The sequence below is a fragment of the Leptonychotes weddellii genome, chromosome 6, assembly GCF_054177405.1.
Source record: "Leptonychotes weddellii isolate Sample4059 chromosome 6, ASM5417740v2, whole genome shotgun sequence".
Classification (NCBI taxonomy): domain Eukaryota; kingdom Metazoa; phylum Chordata; class Mammalia; order Carnivora; family Phocidae; genus Leptonychotes; species Leptonychotes weddellii.
This window is the reverse complement of record NC_138374.1, coordinates 44,087,000-44,099,243: the sequence shown is the minus strand read 5'-3', so window position 1 is coordinate 44,099,243 and position 12,244 is coordinate 44,087,000.

The window sequence follows — 12,244 nt, the reverse complement described above, 5'->3', positions numbered from 1 at the left end:
GCCACTTAATATAATGACTAAGAATTCTGGCTTTGAACCCAGATTCAAGTCCAAGTTCTCTGCTTAGCAACTGGATGCTTTTAGGCAAATTAACTAACTTCTCTGAGCTTGTTTCTGTATTACTAGAATGCGTGGCAAAACATCTACCTTGCAGGATTGCACAGCATATAATGAAGTGTTTAGCCCAGTGCTTGCAAATAGCCAACTCTTAACAAATAGCGGCTTTTATTATTGTTGTTAATAGTAGTGATAAAAAAAAATACCCCGAGTCCCAGTCTCTCTCTGCTTGCTTCTTTCAACCTCACCTGTGCTTGGTGATAGCAGGATAGTGGAAGGGAAAGCTTTGAAAAGGACATAATTGATGCTTAAGCAAAAGGGATTATTGTTACCAACAAGCTAAGTCGAAGGCTGCAGATTCCTGCAGGGATGGCTGGCTTGCTCTGGTGACACGGCGGGGGCGGGGGGGGTGTAGTTCAGGACAAAAGTTCCTCTCGGTTTTAGAGGATTCTGACATTGGCGTGAGTGTCAGTAACAGAAATGACTTCAGGCTGGTTTAAGTAGGAAAAGAATTTGTTGAAAGAGAATATGATCTATCAGAGCATCAGCAGGAGAGCTAGGGAAGCGGGATAAGGGTGGCCGGGCACCGGGACCACAGTCTGAGCTGAGCTGCAGGGTAGGCTTGGTGTGGAGTTGGTGCTACTTCTGTCCCCACGCGGATGCCCTAAGGACCTGGGAGCTGCCTCTATTTCTGGGACGCATTTTCTCCTGACCATGCCTCTTCAAGTCATGGGCATCTGGTCCACTCTTCTTTGATGACACACTGGGCTTCAGCTGCAAAGAGGAGAATGGAAATATGAAACAACTATCAGGCCTGTATTGTTTTCTGGCTTAGGAGGAGGGCTGTGCCTCCCGAAGACTCACACAGTAGGGTATTCCATAGTAGGAAGACTCAGCCATAAAGTGACATATGTCAGTGACAAATACCAGCAGGCTTCCAAATCCCCATCCAGTGGACCATGAGGACGTTGAAGCCTTCCCTGGCACATTTCTGGCATATTTCTGCATTGACTGGTACTTCTGTGTTTTCTATTGTGTCGAGAAAGGGACTTGTGCTCCTGGAAGTTGAGGCCCAGATCTTGCAATGGCATCGACAGGCTGCTTGGGAACTCTGGGGTGGGGAAGGAGAGTGAGGGAACCAGTGATGGCTGGACTTTTCCCTGCCTTCGAAGGCAGCTGGTCAAAACGTTCAGGCCAAGGGCAGAGTCCAGCTGTCCAGAGAACCAGTGAATCAGAGCCGAGGTTACAGAGGGAGAGCCGGCAGTGTGGCCAAGGTGGGGGGCACACTTGGGCTGTGATGCCCCTCCTCACCAGGCTCCACTCTATGGGATGGTGTGTTCAGTGGGAAGGAGACTGGCTGGAAAGGCCCTTTTCCTGCTCTGACAGCTCACCTCGCGTCCCAGGGTCTTCACCCCACCCCCGCCCCCCATGGTGGGCGTGACCACTGAGCTCCAGGGAAATGAAAGGTTGCTTCCCATTGCCAAATGATAAGGACTCTGATATATTCCAGTCGCTTCCCCACAACAGCACTGAAGCAGTCGAACACCAGTAAAAAAACGAAAGCTAATCTTATCCACACAGCAGAAAAAAGTAGTGCTGTTGCATTCAAATCGTGGGTGGGTGGCTGGCTGGCTGGGGAGTCAGAACCCACATGGCCTCCCTTGCCTCACCCAAATACCAGGAACCCTTAGGACATTGGTTCGCAAAGTATGGTCTCTGTATCAACAGCATTAACATCACTGGGTAACAAATGCAAGTTCTCAGGCCCCATGGCCGAATCACTGAATGAGAAACTGGCGGTGGGGCTCAGCCCTCTGTTTTAATGAACCCTCCAAGGGATGCTGGTGCTTGAGTTTGAGAACCACTGCTTTAGGATTTTGAGGAGATGCTCTCCTTCTTGAAGGGCCTCAACTTTCCCCCTCTGTAAAGTGGAGAGTTTGAATGATTTTTTAAAATACAGATTGAAATAATTCCATGGAATGGAAAAGCCCGGTTCCTCACTTGATTCTGTTATCAATTAGCCGAGCATCCTTGGGTGAGTCACAAAACCTCTCTGGGCAGAGTTTACTTTCTCATCAAAGGGAAGGTGTTCAGATGGTTTCATGAAGGAGGCGGCACCTTGGGGGCATGGACAGGATTGGGTGACTTTGCCGGCCACCTGTGGCCCCTGGTGCTATGATGTGTTTGCAAAGTGGTTTGCTGCAGCATCAGCACCAGACTGGAAACAGCCACGGGTCAACAAGGAGGACACAAAATGATGGTGCATCCATGTCATAAAATATTCTGCAGTGTCAAAGAGAGTGAGGAGAATGTATATGTACTGATTTGGGCTCATCTCTCAGATACAGTAAGTGAAAAAAACCAAGGTGGAGAACAATATGTATAATAAGCTAAAATTTGTGTGAAGAGATATAAATATATGTTTGAATTTACATAAGATATCTCTGGCAATAGCAGATCCCTCTTGGAAAGGGCCCTTTAGGGACTGGGGTTGGAGGTGATAGGAGTGAGACTCACTTGTCACCAAATTCCCTTTGGTACTGTTCGAATTTTTAAAGCATTTACAGTTGACCCTTGAACAACATGGGTTTGAACTGTATGGGTCTACTTATATGTGGTTTTTTTTTTTTTGGATAGAGTACAATACTGTCAATGTATTTTATCGTTTTCTTAGTAACATTTTCTTTCTCTAGCTTCCTTTGTTGTAAGAATACAGTATATAATACATATAACATACAAAATATGCGTTAATTGACTGTTTAAGTTTTTGGTAAGACAATAGCAGGCTATTAGTAGTTAAGTTTTTGGGGAGCCAAAAGTTACATGTGCAGTTTCAACTGCGCAGGGGGTCGGTCGCCCTAACCCCCTGCGTTGTTCAAGGACCAACTGTACATGTACTAGTCAAAAAATGAAAATGCAACAAAAAAGCGCCCGCAATAGAGAACCACAGTCCTGTCTGGCTCTCTGATGTTTTGATCTTGGAGCAGTGGCAGCCAAGTCTGCAAGTCAAAGATGAACGAGGCTCATGTGGTGGCCCGAGAGCGAGGAAAGTAGGGCAGCGGGGGTCGGTGGAGTTCACTGTGACACGCTCACGAACGGCCCCCTGTCCAGGCACCTGTCTGCACCGTGCAAGGACAGGGAGACGTGGACGTGCAGAAGGCCTCTGCGCATAGGCTGTGGGCTGGGCCGCGCACCAAAGCTCTGGAGGGCAGAGTCAGGGCACTGACCTCACAGTGGACCCCAGTGGGGCACTCGCATGATGGAGTCCAGGACCCCAGAGGTGCCAGAGGGCGGGGTGTGAGGCTGGGCTGGAGCATGGTGGCTCACAGGCCATCCTGACAGGGCTTCCTGATCACGGTGCCCTTCGCCCAACCTGATCTCCTGCGTGCCCACGAGAGGCATTATTGTTAACCCCTTTCTCATTTTTTTCCAAGGACCTCCCCAAGCTTGCATTGCTGGTTAATGGCCGAGCTGGGATTGGAACTTAGGTTACTGAGTGTAGAAATAGGAAAGAACTCAGAGTCCCAGATTTGAGAAGTGGATTTGGTAGAGCAGGCAGTTCACGGGCAGCTGCCGACCCAGAGGAACTCCCTTGGGCTGGGGGACCCTGTGAGAGGTTCTCCCGCGGCCTGGTCCCGTTATCCTCCTCTCACTGCAGTGCCAGTCAGACCTGATAAATGATAAGATGAACATCCTCTGCCTGTTGAAATCCTCTTATTCCTTTAAGGTCCAGCTCAAATGCCTGTCCTCCATGAAGATTCTCTGATCAGCCCCAGTGGCCTGGATCGCTCTCTTCTGACCTTGCGGGAACCCCAGGCAGAGTGAGCAGTCCCCTCAGAGCCCTCCTCCGAGCAGAGAGCCAGGATTGGATTCCTTGAGGTTTCCCACCCCATGGCAAATTATAGGTGCCCAGATAGGTGCCCAAATTATAGGTGCCCATGTTTTGTGAAGGCTGAAAGGTCTTCTGCCCTCATTTCTCCACTCTCCAGATGGAAATCATTTATGATGATGAGTCTCTCATATGGTTAGAACAGAGGGTGTGTGGCAGGGAGTGGCCAGGGACTAGTGTTCGGAGTTGGGGCTGGTTGTGCATGCCTTTTATCCTGCAGCCTGCAGGCAGACTTCATCCCGGAGGCCTGGGGAGCCATCAGGGGTGCAGCCTCTCTGGCAGCGGTAAGGTGGGAAGCCTGGGGCTACGGGGGAGAGCCTGGATGTAGATGATCAGCAGGGACTCAGCAGGCCTAAGACCCCTGCGTGGATCTGAATTAGGCAGTGGGGGGTGGGGGGGTGCTGGTGGAGGGCAGCCAGACCTGGGGTCAGCAGTTGGGGGAGAGGAGGAGGAAGCAAGAAAGGGAACGGGGGCAGGGGAGGGGGACTCCCAGTGCCTGGTGGCTTCTAATGGGCTTCGCGGTGGGTAAGACAGAATTTCAAGTAAAAAGAGGGGTCAGAGGAAGTCTCAACAGCGGAGGGGCACGCTCTTTTCCAAAGGAGGGGCGATGGCCAACTTCGCAGGCTTCAGAAGTCAGTCTGTGGAGGGCTGGGGGAGAGGTGGCTGGAGGCGGCAGGTGGGAGGCCACTGGCAGCCCCTCGTGACCGCTTTCTGGGGTGTGATGGTAGCAAAGCCAGACTGCAGTGGGAGGCCGGCAGCGGGGGCATGGAGCGCGGGCTAGGAGTGGGCGCTCAGCACAGACTCCCTGCTTGATTGATTCTGCTGCTTGAACAGCACAAATAGCCGGAAATGTAAACACTGCTGGATCCGGCACAGCGCCCCTTGGCATTGCTAATTAGCCCTGAGATTACTCCTTGCAAGGGAGCAACTACATCACACCTCGGTTCTGGCTGAACAAGCGGAGCAGGGAGGCAGGTCTGGTCAGTGGCTGCCCATTGCCCCCGCGCCCCCAACACCCCCGCGCCGTCCTCTTTAAGAAATGCCAGAAACAGTCACCCAGCCCCTGCCTCCTGGTCCTACCTTTCTGAGGTACCATTGCTTAGGTGTTATTAGTTAAGTATTAGTTAAGAGACGGACTAATTTGTGTAATGGAAAAGTCACGGAGAGAGAATGTGGTATAAATGTTAATTGCTTTTTTAACTTCACATTATGTGATCCGTTAACATTAATATTTAATTTAATGCAGTCAAAAGATTAATGCTTGTGTTTATTTCTAAAAAAGGCAAGGATGCTTCAGGCTGCTTTTCAGCTTGGTTGGGCTTTGGGGAGAAAAAAACCCAACCCACCCAGAACAGAAGAAATGTATTCATGCTGTAATAAGACAAATACCCTCTCCCCCACCCGGTCTCCCTCCTCCATTCCTAAAAATAAGCCGCGGGGTTCTAATGGGGACACTGATTAAATATTCGGCTCTGTAATTTATGCCCAAGTGAATCCCAACAGGAACCAGGGGCTCTGGAAATCTGTTGTGAAATAATTATCCTGAATGACATTGTCGAGATGGTCTGCAAGGGTGCTGTCAATAATGCATTAGCCCAAATCTGTTTGAAATACAGCAAGGAAATGACACGATATTCATGGGAACCTGACAGAATTATCAGTAAACAAATTTAATCAACTTGATGTTATGCATACCACTCAACCTCTTATTATCTGATCATCTAGGTTTAGAACACGCAGGGGAATTGAATGACGCGGGATGCGAGACTGAGCGTGTGTGTGTGTGTGTGTGCACACGCACAAGCACGCTTGGTGTAACCAGCCTCAGGTCTCTGCATTTCTCCTTCTTGGCTGCGTTTCATTTGCATTTTTCTCTAGGCCTGATTGTTGGCTGCCAGCTTCCACCTCAGCCTGGCTCTTAAACTCTCTTTTCTTCCCCCCTGAGTCGGAGCCCTGCTTAGAAAAGTCAGCTGACTGCCCGCCTTTCCTCCAGATGCCTTTCTCTTGCCTTTCAAAGGAGTGGTGGTTGCCCCTGCCACGGAAGTCAGGAGTAAAGCGGTAGGACGAGATGGGGTGAGTGCCATCATCGGGGGAGACACTTCTTGGCATAGAAGAAAGAGCCCTAAGTGAAGATCTGCCGCTATTTAGCTGATCTTACACAAGCCTCTTCCCATCTCTGGGCCTTAGTTTTCCCATCTAAAAAATGGGTCTTGAGTTGGGTGGTCTGTGTCATTTTATGAAATCTTGGTAGAAGTTCAGCAGCGTGTCATTTGCTTGGATTTTGCTCCTTGCCTTCTAGATAGGGACCCCAGAGGGAAGGGGCTTTCTCAAAACCAAATGGGAAATTGGGGGCAGAGTCAATGTAACTTTCAGACCCACTTCTCATGACTCCTCTATCCCCCAAATCAGAACATTACTTTTCATCTGCACTAAAAGCCACGGGGAGCATTTCAGAGTCTTTAGTCCAGAACTGAGCCCTAGGTACCGTGGTGGGGGACTTGGGTTGCCCTCCTGGCTTTGCAAGTCCCTTTCCATTTCCAAGCCTCAGCTTCCTTGTCTGTACAACAAAGGGGCTGGATGAGATGACCTTTCAGAACCTCCCTTATTTTTGCTTTGACATTCCACATCATCATCCACTTTCTAAGTTCCTCAACTGGCTATGGCTTCATATTTTGAGAAAGGAGGTCTAACTTTGGTTTCCAGACTGTAACCCTTTCTTCGAACTTCTTTATGGTGAAAGTACACTCTTATTGAGCATCTGCTGTGGTCAGTGCCCAGGTCTGGGCCCTGTTGGGAGGTGTGTTGGGACTCAATATACTTAATTGAGTCCACTTTGAGCCTGGTCCTGGGCCTGGTATTGGCATGACTTCATGGAACTTGGGAAATAATATTTGGGGAATGAATAAAAGCTGATTCATTCAACAGCTTCTTTTGGGGTACTCAGCATTATACAGGATAATAGTAACATATACGAATACAGACTATGTACTAAGCACTTCAGTGTTTAAGAGCATGGTGAATGAGACTTTCCCATTGCTTGGGAATGGGCCACCATGAAGCAAAGGTAGGAATAAGAGGCAGAGAACACCTGTGTTATAAAGAACACCAAAAGCAAAGAGGTATAGACACGCCCCCAGAAGCTACTGCATGGGCTCTTCTACCTCCATCCGTTACTGCAGCCGGGACCCTGGCCCCACACTGTCCCAGCCTAGACAGATGAAGTCCAGGTGTGGCACTCTTCAGCATGGTAGCCGCTAGCCCCACATGGCTATTAAACACTTGGAATGTGCCTAGTCCAGATTGAGATGTGCTGTTAAGTGTAAAATACACACCGGATTGCAAAGATTTTTAGCACAATAAAAGGATATAAAGTATCTCAATAATTTTTTATATGATTACATGTTGAAGTAATATTTTGGATATATTGAGTTAAATGAAATAGAATATTAAAATTAATTTTACCTGTTTCTTTCGGCTCATTTTGAAAAGTTTTATTTATTTAAGTAATCTCTGTACCCACCGTGGGGCTCAGACTCACAACCCCGAGATCAAGAGTTGCCCACTCTTCTGACTGAGCCAGCCAGGCACCCCTCTTTTGGCTTATTTTGATGTGAATAGTAGGAAATTTAAAGTTATATATGTCTTACATTATATTTCTATTGTAAATAGAAATATTTAAATTATTTCAAAGAATATTTAAATATTCAAATAATTTTTCTGATGGGAGTAGGGAGTACTAGGAGGGTAGTGATGTGGCTTTCTCCCTCCCATTTCTCATGTGGGAGGCTAGAGGGGCATTTGTCCTCACTCCATGTAAGGGATTCTAAGAGAATCACTCACAGAGATGGAAGGGTCCTGGATAAAGGAAGATTGACATTTTAGTTCTTGGTTTAGCTTCTCTTTAGCAGGGGAATTCCTGATCTGTTCCTGGTGCTTATTTGAACAGGGGGAAAAGATCATCGGAGAGTGTACTAGGCAGAAAAATGCCCCCCACCTTGTCCTAAGATGTCTATGTCCTCATCCCAGCAACCTGTGAATTACCCTATATGGTGAAAGGGACTTTGCAGATGTGATGAAGGTTAAGTAAAGACCTTGAGATAGGGAAATTATTCTGGATTATCCAGTTGGGCCTAATCTAATCACATGAGTTCTTGAAGGTGGAGAGCCTTTCCGGGCTGCCATCAGAGAGAGATGGGATGACTAGGATGATGGAAGAAGAGGCAGGAAAAATGAGAGGTGTGAAAGGGGCTTGGTTTACCATTGCTGGCTTGGAATATGGAGGAAGGGGCCATGATCTGAGCAGAGCAGGTGGCCTCTAGATGCTGGGAATAGCAAGGAAGCAGATTCTCCCCTAAAGCCTCTAGAAAGGGACACAGCCCTGCTGATACCTTGATTTTGGCCCAGGAGATCTGTGCTAGATGTCTGACCTACAGAAGTGTAAGGCAATCCATCTGTGTTGTGTTAAGCCACTGTTTGTGGTAATTTATTATGGCAGCAATAGGAAACAAATACAGAGACACCGGCTTGGAGAGAGTACAGCGTTTTGGCAAAATAAAACTGCATGAGTTGCTCATGAGTTGAGTGGACCTCTTGGAACACAGTCAGGCTTAAGCCATTCTGCTAAGACCCTGGATGCAGGGGAAAGAAGCTTAGCAGCCAGAGGCTTTCAGGTATACCCCCCTTGGGGATGTGTGGTGGAGAGTTCTCTTTCCTGTAGGGCCTCCTGAAGAGCTCATTCATGTATTCCAGGATCAGTTTGGGATCTACCACATAGAGACTGAAGAATTCCATGGAAGAGCCATTAGCCACCTACATCATTTAGACAGGCTAGGTTATACTAAGTAAACACACAGCCCCCAAATCTTAGAGCTTTATGACAATGGAGATATATTCCCTGTTCCTTCCCATGTCTATCTCTACTCATCCTAGTGGGATCTGTCCTCACGTGTCATTTGCTAAAGCAAGCCATGTGGCTGCACCTAATTTCAAGGGGACAGAAAAGGGTAATCCAACATGTGCTGGGGTTAGAGCTGGGGATATTTATTGATCAGCACTAATGTATACCAGTCCCCTTTTCTTTTTTATCCTTTCCAGGCCCAAAAGCTCCCAAGGAGAAAGGGCCCCAGGAGAGGAAGGGGGAGGAGAATGGAAGAGCAGAGCATATGCATTTCCTCTTGGCAAGACTCTCAGGTTGATACCTGGCTGGTATGTGAAGGGTGTGAGTGCTAAATGAGATAGGCGATTGAGATTTTTTTTTTTTTTTTTTAGATTTTATATATTTACTTGAGAGAGAGAGAGAGAGAGAAAGGACAAGCATGAGTGAGGGGCAGAGGCAGAGGGAGAGGCAGACTCCCTGCTGAGGAGGGAGCCCAATGGAGCTCAATCCCAGGACTCCGAGATCACAACCCGAGCCGAAGGCAGATGCTTAACCGACTGAGCCACCCAGGCGCCCTGGTGAATGAGATTTTAAACCAGACTGGAATTTCCACTTAGATACTGAAAATGAAAGGAGACTGAGGGGTCTTCCTGTGATGTCATTATAAAACAGGAATGTGAGATTCATCAGGGCATGAATGAAGGCAGTACTTTGAAAGCCGTTTTTTAATGTCTGGCTAGTTTCAGACTCTACTGAGTTCCAACTACGCATGCATTAAATCCTCAGAATGATCCTTTGAATCAGTCCCTTTTACCTTCATTTTACATATCATAAAACTGAGGCTCAGAGAGGGTAAGTAATGTGCCCAGTGGCACACAGCTCCAGCAGCTAGCCAAAACTCAAAAACTCAGACTTGTCTGACTCCAAGTACACTTTTTTTTTTTTTTTTTGAGAGAGAGAGCGAGCACAAGCAGGGGGAGCAGCAGAGGGAGAGGGAGAAGCAGGCTCCCTGCCAAGCAGGGAGCCAGATGCGGGGCTCGATCCCAGGACCCTGGGATCATGACCCGAGCCGAAGGCAGCCGTTTAACCGACTGAGCCCCCCAGGCGCCCCCCAAGTACACTTTAAAAAGCCATACTTGCTGTGCTGTCACACTACTCTGATGTAAGTGGAGTACTACTACTTTTGGAGTGGACAAAGAGAGACACGCTCACGCTGTGAGTTAGCCCTTTGTGGGTAGAGGGGTAAAATTAGAAAGATCCTCAGGATGTAGCCAGAGAGAACGGACATTTCTGGGACACCTACCATGTGCCAGGCCCTGCCACATACTTGGCATACATTATCTCAATTTAACTCCCAGGGCCATTCCATTCCAGTTTTGCAGATGAGTCAAACCGAGCCATAAAGAGATGACTTGACTTGTCCAGTGTCACACAAGTAATAGGCAAGATTTGAATCCAATTCTGCCTGATTTTCGAAACTCTTTCTATCCAGCAACGATTTCCCAGTGAATGAGTTTTGGAGGAGGCCACTGTCTGGTGGGACAGTCTTGAGGAAGGCCTCCAGGCCAAGAGGACATAATAGAAACAGGGAGGGTGACAAGTGAAGGTGCACAGACAAGAGCTTGGGGCCAGGAGTAGGCAGGTCTGACTGGCATAGAGAGTGTGTGAGAACAGTGGGGGCAGGAAGAAAAGCAGTTTGGAGCCAGGTGGGGAGTTGTTGGGAATGTCAGGTTGAGGAGTTTGGCTTTGTTTCCTCAGGCCACGGGAGACCATTTGCAGTGAGGTCTAGTGTGCCTTTGGAAGAGGAACAGGAAGCCTGGAGTGTGGGGTTTCTGGGGCTTTCTGCCATCCTTCCCCCGCAGCAGGTGGAAAACTGGAAAGGGCTAGTTTAGGCAGAAATGTCCCTCAAGACGAAGTATGGTCAGGGGTGGGAGAGGGGGATTTCAGATCCAGCAGGACAGGGCAACAGAAGGCACTGAAGTACTGAGGGTGCATAAGGCAGAGGAAAGATTGTGGCTTTGGCACATGACAGACCTCTTTCAGGTCTCAGCTCTGTGAACCTGGACACATAACTTGCTTTGATGACATTGAAATTAAATGAGCTCTGTGTGAGAGAACCCGCAGATTTCCTCACTTTAACATGCTTCAAAAAGTAGCCCCTTTAGTATCTGTGTCTGACCTTCTTGAGGAGCCCCTTTCCTACAGGGGAACAGGGAAACCTCACATGTCTATTGACAGGCTCCACTAGCCTATTCAGTCACCTTTCAGTGAAAATGTTCCCACTCTTCATTTCTGTCTTTCTCTCAGAGCTGGCTTAAATAGTTCCTTTGGGATTAATGAATAACTCTTTTCTTTAAGTAAATGTCTGGTCTTTCAGAGTTTTCACTTCTTTCCCTTCTTCTGTCCAAGATGGCACCTGGGTATTTGAGGGCTTCACTGCATTCTCCAGGTAACAGAGGGACGGGCCTTGGATTTGCATGGTGTCTTCCATATCCAGGAGCTAGTCTGGTCTCCTCCCTGGACTGGTGGCCACTAAGGTGAGGCTGATCTCTTCCGGCCTTCTGGGTGATATGCTGGTGGAGGCTGTGGTTTTGGCCATTTGTCCTCAGGTCACAAAGAAGTTCCTGTCCACGATGGCCTCTTTCTCTTGATCCTAGGCCTCTGCCCTCTCAGTACCTTTGTGTACCCTCCTTTGATCGCCTCTTTGGTGGAGGGTCAGGGGTTCTGCCTCAGACTCATTCCTCTGGCCACTTCCTACAGTTGCTGCTCTGCCATCACCCTCTGCCATGTTGGAAAGCTTTTGGGTGGCTTTTCTTAAAGAAAAACTCTTGCTGCTAGACATGGGAAGTGAGTGGGCCTTTAGTTGTTTGGATGGCTTTGGCTTTCCCCTTGACCTATCTAATTTATCTCTTCAACCTGAGACTGCAGTTAGGGGGGGAAGGTGTAACACAATGGCCTGAGCTCCCCTCCCCCACTCCCTCCCTCCCTCCCTCCATCTTTTGTTCTCACAGCTTTGTGAATGTGAAGGGATGAACATCCTGACTTCTACTTTGGGGAAATATGGCACCACAAGTCATGTGGTTCAAGGGTACTGACTTCATGCTAAACTCCAGGGACAGACAGATAACTAAGGCCTGGACAACTACCCCATTCCTTTCGCCTGGCCAGTGACTGGTTCAGGGATGGACTTGTGACCATATTTGTGCAATGAGAGATAGCTCTGGGAACTTATTAGAACTTATAACAGAGGAGTGCCTGGATGGCTTAGAGAGTTAAGCATCCAATTCATGATCTTAGCTCAGGGTTGTAAGATTGAGCCCTGCTTTGGGCTCCGTGCTCAGTAGGGAGTCTGCTTGTCCCCCTCCCTCTGCCCCTCCCTGTGCTCTCTCACTCTCTCTCAAATAAATAAATCTTAAAAAAAA